General features: G+C 43.1%; 1 pseudogene; it reads left to right on the forward strand.

Annotated features, from left to right (window-relative positions):
- The first annotated feature begins 2,012 nt into the window (after positions 1-2,012).
- Positions 2,013-3,868, forward strand: LOC147441556 (uncharacterized; annotated as a pseudogene).
- Positions 3,869-10,960: the final 7,092 nt, after the last annotated feature.

A 10,960-nucleotide genomic window follows, 5' to 3' on the forward strand; every position in this document is an offset into this window, starting at 1 on the left:
CCGACGGGCAGGGCAGATAGGGGACAGATGGTCCAAGAATAGCAGATAGATTTGTAGAGCTCAAATTATGAAGCATGCCTGTTTTCTCGGATTGCAGATTAGAGCTCTAGATAGCAAGTTATGGCCAATTGAAGTTTTATCGGGGGCCAGTTATGGGCCGGATTGACCGCATTGGGAATCATGCCATCTGGCGTTTTTTAGGCCTCGATAGAGTTCAAGAAGATAGAGAAGAAAAGTTTTGACGGCTCGTGATTCTAAGCCTTGGGCGTCAATAAGTTTTGATGGTGATAAGAGTTTTTTGGTTTGAAGTTTGCCGGCTCATGCATATATGATGTGCTCGTTTTTTCCACTTTTGAGTGTGCAATAGTTGCTTGTATAGTACTAGACAATGCCAATTTCTAATATGTGCTCTTGGCTATGGTTCAATCATAGCATCTTGTGAGTATTTTTTATCAAACGAGCTGGCTTCATGTTAGTTCCTTCCTTTGTGCACAACTTGCAAGGATAGCCTGCAATTATAATGGCGTCTCTTCTAGTACACCGTATGATTTTGGACATCTTTGGTTTTGGCATGTTGCATCGGTTAGTTCCACTTATGATAGTGAGCCTGCAAATTGTTATTGTGATGCCATGAGCTTGCAGTTTCTATGGCTAAGGTTGGATGCTCTGTAGTGGTGAGGAGGGAAGTGGTGAGGAGGGAAAGCGCCTTGAAGCTCGAGACCTCGAAAGGGGGAGGGCAGTGAGAACCGACCCATGACTAAAATTTTTAAGGTGATTATGGAATCTGGATTAAAAAGTAAAGAGCCGTCTGCAATAATTGGGAGCAGGGGCTGCATGTTGACGGGACGTCTATGAAGACCACACTAGGCAGGCAAGTGGAGAAACAGACCGCAGGGTTGGGGAATGCCAGAGAGAGAGCGAGCATAGAGACAGTAAGCTGAAAAAAGGTGCTGGAAGGCAGTGATACAGATGAACTCTGAGAGGAGGTGCAGCTTGTGTGGGTGTCAATTGCAGAAGGCTACAGCCAGGAAGATCCGAGCAGGGGGTATTCAAGGAAAGAACACGGGATATATACCCTACATGACTACGGGGAGACGAAGAAGTGTAAAGCCTTCCATTGGAGCAATATCACTGCAGACTAATTGCATGCCATCATTGGGGATGATATAAAGAGCTAGTTATGGAGGAAGGGAATAAGCAGAGAAGTCGAGTTTGGAGAGAGGGACGACGGGCAAACCAGTAGGCTACCATCCAATTAGAAGAAGGGCGCCACTATCTAGAAGAGGAACCGCAAGTGTTGTTTGGAATGGAGGTGGTTAACAGGAGAGGCTGTGGGCTGCTACTATCAGAGAGGGAGCCGGCAGGACGTGAGCAACAGAAGAAGGCCGAGAGACGGCTCTAAAAGCCACGTGAGAAGGATGTGGGTTTGAGGGGCCCAATATTGTGAAGGGTGCAACTACATATAATAGGAGAGTCACAATAAGAGGAGAGCTCCCTTATACAAGTGGGACAGAAAGAGGATGGAACCCTCAGTAAGGCGGCACACAGCGTGAGCTGCATAACAAGGAATTGGCTTCAAGGAAGGAGGGTCGGGGCTTGCCTGTAAGAAACCGAGGTTGAGAAGGCGTGCAAGTACCCAATTCAAAGAGAGAGCATAGGGGAGTGATTGGAGCTTGAAGGGCGGCCAGCTTGTCGGGGCTTTCTCTTTCTCTCTCTTTTCATCTAGCACCTAACTGAGGGGTGACAGAAGACAAGGATAGCTCTTGTTGAATCTTTTTAATTCGTTGATCTAACTTTTCAATCAAAATATGAGGGTGACTTTGGTAGCAGTCTTTATTTAGAGCTCAGGGCTTTCGGTTCTATATACATGTTTGCTATTCCAAATTGACAGGGAGGCCTAGCTATAGAGGTTTGCAGTCTTGGCTTTTTCCTCTGATCGTTTTGGTGCCCCCACTGAGGATCGAACTGCAGAGCTTCAGTTCACAATGGTCTTATGCTACAGGTAATCCAATATGGACATGGCTACAAGCACGTTCTTCATAGGTGCCCAGCATGAGGATATTATGGCATGGTTTTGCCTTGTGGAGTACGCGTTTGCTCAATTGGACCTTTATGATGATGAGTCGCAAGCCAATTATGCATGGCAAGGGCTTCTTTGTGATGCATGCTACCTTTTTTCCATGCTGTCCGAGGAGAACAATGGAGTTGGCAAAGCATGAAAAGGGCTCTTTTTCTAGCTTTTTATGATCCTCCAAAGTTGTTTTGTACCATTGAGAATGGTTCTCAACTCATCGAGTCGTGGAGAGAACTTCAGACACTGTACTGGGAGAGCTTGGAGACCTCGGCATCTCATGTATGCTTGCCCCATGATGGGTTTGGTTTTGATATGCATAGTGAAATGGTTACTATTGATGAGGAGGGTTATGAGAGCGACAAAGAAACTGCATCTTCATGCAGTGATGGTGGGGAGAGCTCTGATGACGAATTAAGGTCTTTTATCCTTGTCGAGCTTAAAGACAAGGAGGCAATTCATCACAATTTGGAAGCCTTGGAAGTCAAAGCTAGGTTTGAAGAGAGTGATAGTGAGATAGAGAGCACTTGTGACCTATCATCAAGTGGAATTGATATGGAGATTATGCCTAAAGAGGCAAATGGTTTAAGTGTTTCGGAAAGTATGTATGACGTTGTGTATGAGGAGGCTTTGGATCTTAACTCACAGCAAGAGGGAGGGCAATGCCTTGTCTCCCTTGAGATGTATGTGCAACCAGTGGTAGAGAAGAATGAGAATGCTTCAATTGAAGAGGCTATGAGATTTTGTGATGATGAGAGTGTATATGAAGTGGTACTGGTTGAGGGTTTGTATGCTGGTGCAGTTAATGATATCGGTTTTTTTGATAGCCTCATGCTTGAAGCAGGTGATGGTGTATTCCTCCTCGATCTCTTCTTCCTTTAATACTGGCATGCCGGAAGATGAAACTAGGAGTTTATTGACTGTCTTCTTGATGAAGAAATGCATCTTGAGAAAATTATGGATGCTTCATAGAAAATTAATGCTTGTGCAGATGTCTCCAGTGTGTTTCGGGGCTTGGTATGCCTCTTTGCAGGAATGTATGATATTCAATGCCTTTTGAGGGCTACTTTTGTTACTCATGGTGATGCTACAAATGGTAGCAAGGCTTTCAAGTGCCATATGCCCTATATTGGCCCGAATGTAGGTTGTTGTGCAGGGGATAACAAAGAAGGGAATTTTGTAATGCACATGCAGGTCTATGGCAAAGTAATTGATGGTTTTTTTGGTGCAAGGTTGGTGTATCGCATCTTTACCGGGTTTCGTTGGGAGCCAGAGGTGGAAGTTTGATTAAGCTTTTGATGCATGGAAGGCCAAGCTGTTTTGTGTGGGATCCAGGTGGAGTGAGCATCTACTAGTGTTGTTGCTGAGCATGAATGCTCCAGCAGGCTAGGGGGGTTGGCAAACTATGATAGGAGTTTTTTTGTTTGAAGTTTTCCGGCTCATGCATATATGATGTGCTCGCTTTTTCCACTTTTGAGTGTGCTACAGTTGCTTGTACAGTGCTAGGCAATGCCAATTTTTAATATGTGCTCTTGGCTATGGTTCAATCCTAGCATCTTGTGAGTATTTTTTATCAAACGAGTTGGCTTCATGTAAGTTCCTTCCTTTGTGCACTACTTGCAAGGATAGCCTGCAATTATAATGGCGTCTCTTCTAGTACACCGTATGATTTTGGACATCTTTGGTTTCGGCATGTCGCATCGGTGAGTTCCACTTATGATGGTGAGCCTGCAAATTGCTATTGTGATGCCATGAGATTGCAGTTTCTATGGCTAAGGTCGGATGCTCTGTAGTGGTGACAAGGGAAGTGGTGAGGAGGGAAAGGCCTTGAAGCTCGAGACCTCGAAAGGGGGAGTTCAGTGAGATCCCACCCATGACTAAAATTTTTAAGGTGATTATAGAATCTTGACTAAAAAGTAAAGGGCCCTGGAGAAATAGATTGCGGGGTTGGGGAATGCCAGAGAGAGAGCGAGCATAGAGATAGTAAGCTGAAAAAAGGTGCTGGAAGGCGGTGCTACAGATGAGCTCTGAGAGGAGGTGCAGCTTGTGTGGGTGTCAATTGTAGAAGGCTACGGCTAGGAAGATCCGAGCAGGGGGTATTCAAGGAAAGAACACGGGATATATACCCTACATGATTACGGGGAGAGGAAGAAGTGTAGAGCCTTCCATTGGAGCAATATCATTGCAGAGTAATTGCATGCCGTCATTGGGAATGATCTAAAGAGCTTGTTATGGAGGAAGGGCATAAGCAGAGCAGTCGAGCTTGGAGAGAGGGACGACGGGCAAACCAGTAGGCCGCCATCCAATTAGAAGAAGGGTGCCACTATCTAGAAGAGGAACCGCAAGTGTTGTTTGGAATGGAGGTGGTTAACAGGAGAGGCTGTGGGCTGCTACTGTGAGAGAGGGAGCCAGCAGGACGTGAGCAGGAGAAGAAGGCCGAGAGAGGGCTCTAAAATCCACGTGAGAAGAAGAAGTGGGTTCGGGGGGCCCAGTATTGCAAAGGGCGCAATATAATAGGAGCATCGATAAGAGGAGAGCTCCCCTATACAAGTGGGATAGAAAGAGGATTGCACCCTCAGTAAGGCGGCACACAGCGTGAGCTGCATAACAAGGAAGTGGATTCAAGGAAGGAGGGTCGGGGCTCGCCAGTAAGCAACCGAGGCTGAGAAGGCGTGCAAGTACCCAAATCAAAGAGAGAGCATAGGGGAGTGATTGGAGCTTGAAGGGCGGCCAGCTTGTTGGGGCTTTCTCTTTCTCTCTCTTTTCATCTAGCACCTAATTGAGGGTGCCAGAAGACAAGGATAGCTCTTGTTGAGTCTTTTTACTTCGTTGATCTAATTGTTCAATCAAAATATGGGGGTGACTTTGGTAGCAGTCTTTATTTAGAGCTCAGGGCTTTCGGTTCTATATTGCTATTCCAAATTGACAAGGAGGCCTAGTTATAGAGGTTTGATGTCTTGGCTTTTTCTGTCGTCAATGGCTCGTGATTCTGAGCCTTGGGCGTCAAGTTACGGCCCGGTAAAGATGGAAGCATTTGGCAGTGGAGTGCACAAACACAGATAATTTTCTCGGTTTGCGGCCTCGGCAAAGTCCACATGTGGCACGGTTTGGGGAGCTTGGACTCCATGTTGATGGCTTTTGGAAGAATTTTGTGGCTCAAAAATCAGTGCGCGGAGCACCGACTGCATGGGAAGCATGCATGAAAGAGCTCTTGAGTTATTAATTGTAAAAGCAAACTTGGGTGGCTGTACTTTAAAAAGGAGGCTTGAAAAAGTATATGCTTCAAAAGCTAAAGGAAAGGTGGGGAAAAAGAAGAGTGATCAAAGAGCACAAGAGACGTCGCTAATGCTTGGACTGTTTAAGAATGTTGAGGGGGAAAAAAATAGTTTGAAAAAAAGGTGAGGCCTATAAAAGCCAATTTTTGCTCATTTTTGGGGGGTCTCTGACCTGCCGACTAGGGAGTTTTTTTTGAGGAGGTCAAAAGAGGAGTTTTAGAGAGGTTCCTTCCGCAGAGGGTGTGCCCATGAAATCATATGTTGCGGCGAAGCCAATAGTGCAGTGGGGAGCTTGCGAGGGCTCGTCCCCATTGGTTTTTCCTATAAAGCGAAGCTTTGGATGGTGTTCTTTGGCCAAGCGAGCCTTCTTATGGTGCTTGTGCCTATGTAAAGAGGTTTTTTTGTGAGGGAATGAAGGTCACTATTGTCCCGTTTTTCTATCGTTTCCCTTTCCCCCCTTCTCTTTTTTCTGATCAGGTGTCTTTCCTCGGCGTCGACAGTGTGGATGTGTGCGCCCCCCCCGGACCGATGGTGTTTTGTGTGAGAGGAGTGAGATTGAGCGGCTGTGTGAGTGTGTAGGGTTGGAGACCAACCGTGAAAATATGTGTGCGTTGTGTGGTGGACTTGTGGAGCATGTGAGCAATGGAAAAAGGGTAGGCGGTGGTCTGCTAGTGTTGAGAGTGTTTTTTTAAGGTGTTTTCTGAGAGGATAGGGGTGCTGTGAATACCCTGAGCTGTAGAGAGGCCCTTGTGTTTATGTCGGGCGTGTTCTCCCGTTCCCCCTCTCCAACGCTGAGTTTCTATTAGCCAAAAACTTATGAAAAATTTACAAAATTTGGCAGTCCTAGATCATCAATTACAATCTTTATCCAGAAAGTAGGAGTTATAATATTCCCGATTCATCAAAATATTAAATGTTTTTACAATGAAAGGTCCGAAAAATGTTTTCTTAGTTAGCTTGCTGTTAAAATTTTCCCCGGCCTCCTCAACTATCTCGTCCCTTGACACAACTTCATGGATTGAAGTAGTCTTCGGGTTGATGACTGGCAAGGTGATCTTTAAGCGCATGGAGTGCTTTCTCATATTTGAGTCTTCTCTCTTTGTCAGGAACCTGCAAGAAATACATAGCAACTTTGTTTTTAAGTTCAATGACTGGATAGCCAACAAATTTGGAGGTTAGGTTGCTTATCACTGGCCCAAATATCTTCGTTCGCCAAGTGAAGAAACCTGTATAAAATGCTTCCTCAAACGCCAACATATTACTTGAGGGAAAAAACATGCATCGGGCGTAGAAGCCGTAAAAGACTTCTTCGGAAGGCTGGCCACTTAAGTCGTAGTAGAGACCCTTATTGCCTTTGAGGAACGACATCCATGGTCCCCTGCTTGCTCTGGCTTGTAAAAAGCCTGAATACATGTGAACACCATTCTGCAGATCTTATATAGCATGGCACATGAGAGGTTAAGAAGGCTCTTGAAGAAATTCATGGTGCCCGTTAGGGTTTTCACCATGTATTCCTCTATTGCTAGTCCCTGCTCTGGAGCTAACAATCGCTGATAGTTTATCCATGTAGGTCGCTTCTTTATCACTGCTTCAAATGCTTGCCATGTCCTTACCCATGGTACATGACAAAATGTTGGGTCTTTTTGTAGTGCGATAGGTGCTCTTGTGAACAGAATCAGATATCTTGGATTCTTTGTCAACCAGCTCTTTCTCCACTTGGGGTGGACATCCTCTGTGTCTTCTGTCTGCATATCCTTGTATAATCTTTCTTTTACCTATAATAGCTCCACTTTGATCAAGGGGTATGGCAATGGTTGCTGATGCCATTGTCATTGATTTGGTTGGGAGTGAGTTGAGTGACATTGACTGAGTGGAGAACTCTCAACTCCCAATCCATCGCTGCTTTCCATTTGGCATCCATCTCCTGGGCAACCACTCCTTGAGTGCATCTTCCTCAGCTTTAGAAAGCTGGACCATGTGCACTTGCTCAAGATCTGTGAGTGGTACTTGAAAGTCTTCTTCTCATCCTAGCCCTTTTGTCGGCTGTGTTTCCATCTCAGCAAAAGAGAATGAGGTAATTTTGGTAGTTGGTTGCTCTGAGGGATGTGCTTCTTCTTGTGTCTTTGGTTGTCCCTCTTGTAGCAACATTCGATTTCCTCTCTTAGTTCATCTATCTCTTTAAGCAGTTGTTCTTCTCGTTGTACCCACAAGAGTGCAAGCTCTTTTCTTTGGGATTGCTCTAGCTTTAGCTCTAGCTTGAGATCCTTGTTTTTCTTTTCCAAAGCTTTATAGACTTCATCATTACCTTTTATTGAAGTGACAATAAGGTTTTCTCTGATCTGTCTCAAAAATGTTGCCTAATCATTATCCTTTGCTCTGAGTATTGCAGAGAGGCATTTTCTACATCGAGCTGCACTTGGATCTTCTGTACTGACAGAGTTGTGGTTGGGATTTCATTCGAAAGATCAAAGTCATAAAGTTCATGCAAAAATTTGCAACAAAAGTAAACAATCGTGATTATTTACAACAACTGGGGATTTTTTCCAACTTTCTGCATTTCTGACATGATAGGCTTGAACTATATGGCATTTAGGTGCTCTGAGTGAAGTGTGGGCGCATTTGAGTGCACTGGGTGGAAATGGTGCCAGATTTAGGCTTTAATTCTCTGAAAGAGTAGATATAAAGGGATTTTGAGATTTTGAGATCAAAACTTGCTCAACATTGGTCAGTGGACTTGGGACATCATGTGCTTTGGTCCCATAAGGTCAAAGTTGCAATTTTCCCCCATTTTGGCAAGAAGTAAATAATCGCGATTATTCACTTTTTCATCAAAATGAACATTTTTTGGTGCAACTTGATTCTATCCTTGATGTAGACCTTGGGTATGAGATATAGACTGATTTGGATTGAGAAATGTGACAGATAACTCAAAATTTAGATTAGAAGGACTCCTGTGTGTTTTTTGATAATTTTCAAGTTTTTCTTGATCATTTTGGCTCATACTTGAAATGTGGCATGTAGTAAGTGTTTACAAGTGATAGGTAAAGTGAAGGTACCATTTTCAATCCAAAAAAGTACAAAAGTAAATAATTGTGATTATTTACAACAGTCAACTGTTTTGCTAAACTTGACAATTTTTTGACCTAAACATATTCAATACACCTAAAACAAATCCTAAATTGAATTTGGTAAAGTTTTTGTCGGTATCACTTCGTGCTTGTCAACTCTGAAATCACCGATTTTTGTGACTAGATGGCCTGTGGAGTTGGTTAGTCCCTTTTGAAGCTATGGACTTGTCCGTTATATAGTCCTGATGCTACCCATCCAGTATTGGCCCATTTAGAGTCACTTTGACTTCATATGTCAAATTTGACACTTTGTAGCCTTCGAGCTATTTTCTGCTTTTTGAGAGCTTGCCTTGACTGTTTTCATGAAACCATCCATGTACATTGTGTATAGACCCAGTCTATAAGCTGTTTGTGGAGTCAGAATCCAATTTTGGCATCTGGCCAAAAACTAGCTTTTCTACTTGGGACCCTCCTCGACCCCTGCCTAATGGTCATCTGGTGATATAGAAGTGTTCTATTATATAGGGTCATGCTACAGTTCAAGTCTCGTCCAATTTGGTTGAGCTAACAGGCCCCTATGGTCAATATTTGGTCGTAGGACTTCGTGCACTGCTCAGTTTCTAGGGTTTTTTCCTTGAGCTTAGACTTGCTACGGCCGGCCATATAGAAGTGATCATTGATAAGCATAGAACTTACCCCTCATGTCTTGTGTGAGATGTCGCTTTAAACAGGCGACTGTGGACTCCAAAATCGCCGGCAAAGAAGGTCGAAAGCTCTCTTCTCCAAGGGCGACTAGTGGAAATGAGGTGATTTTACACTACCTTGGATATCTATACTTAGACTACCCAAACCATTTTCCCCCAAATTCCCCTGCTAGTCCTACTAAGCCGTGAAATCTATGCTAGACTCAAAAATTTCCTCAATTGGATTCCGATAGCTCATTCTGCGAGAATTTGCGAAAGTAGGCCTTAGCCGCCTAATTTAGGCTTCCCGCTTTCATCTGCCGATTTGAATGAAATTTTTTGTGTCTGTGCGCCTTGTCCTTCTAATCAGCAGCGTATCTTCAATTTTTTTCATGTGAACTCATTTGCTATTTATTATTAATTTTTGACCTGTGTATTGAAAAAGTCAAAGAAAATAAAAAAACGCTAAAAAAGAAAAAGAAAAAATAAATAATTAGGAAAAGCCATTGAAAAATACAGATTTTTTCTTTTTTGGTATGAAAAATAACAAAAAAACGACTTTTTGATGGTTTTCTGATAGTATATACACTACTTACACTCATCAGGGAGATGTTATCAGTTAAATTTTGCCTGTTGATGACTTGTTAAGGGCATTATTAGGTAATTTTGTAATAAATCACATGTTAACATCGAACTTTTTCCTCCCTCTTCAAACATTGCTCCTAATTACTTAGTTCCCTTCTATCCCTCCTAAATGGCGTACTCCGGGAAGACTGTGTGCATGGGTTGAACAATCGTGTCTATGCATAGCCTTGGTTTTCTCTACCATGCTTTGAAGATCAATACAGTTAAAACCATTATGTTGTGCAAGAGGTGGGTCTTGAGTAATTAACTCAAGTGTTTCTGATGTCAAGGTTTTCTTTTGCTATCTTCTAAAGAGCAATTCTTGTAGCTTGTGTGCTCTTTGCTTGATTGTACCATAAGGATGCCTTGGCACTCTGATTTTCTGAGCTGTCGGTATCAATATTAATGTTTGTCAAGCTTCTACCCGCCATTGACATCTTGGTTTTCTTTGGTCTGAATGTTGTGATTGAGTCTTTTGAGACTTAACTCTCCATTGCTTTATAGGTTTTACAGTTTGCGAAGAAGATAAGTGCTCTTTTTTCTTCCAAATACATTTTGTTTTGGGTTCCCTGCTTTGAAGATGCTCCTCTTTGTGGTTTGAACCTTGGAATCGTCTTTGGTACAGTAGATGATGTTTTGGATACCCAAATTTGAATCGGATTGTCCTTAAGCTGTGCTTTTGGTATCCAAGTTTTTCCGACTCCTTGCATGCTACTTGGAGTATTTGTTTGTCTATAGGATGGAGAAGGTTGATTGCTTTGTGGTTTGCTCTGCTGGCAACCTCCCTTCCATTCCTCTTTGCTTGGTGCAATTGAAACAATGAGTTGTCCGCCTTAGGTGATAGCCTGAGTTGATTTATATCCCAATCTGCTACTGCCTTGTACGTTTGCATCCATGAGATTCAAAGAATCATTGTTTCATTCATGTGCTCATGTGGTAAGCATACAAATTGATGTGGGCATGAATATTTGTGTACTATCACATTTAAGTTGACTACTCCCAGTGTCGGTGTTAGGTTCTTGTTGCATCCTTTAATCGTCGATATTCTTGCTGTCAAAGATTGACTTGTTGCTTTCTGTTATGTGGAATAACTAACTGTATTTTCTCAAGCTCTTGAATCGACCAATGCATTTGTGCTATGATTGTTCAAATGTACTTTGATGCGAAGGTCCATTCCATCTAACCATTCATCGTCTGTTTTGACACTGCATCTTTCTGTAATTCCCATAGTCGGTCATC

The sequence above is a fragment of the Adiantum capillus-veneris genome, chromosome 15 (genome assembly GCF_014529385.1).
Source record: "Adiantum capillus-veneris isolate H3 chromosome 15, ASM1452938v2, whole genome shotgun sequence".
NCBI lineage: Eukaryota > Viridiplantae > Streptophyta > Polypodiopsida > Polypodiales > Pteridaceae > Adiantum > Adiantum capillus-veneris.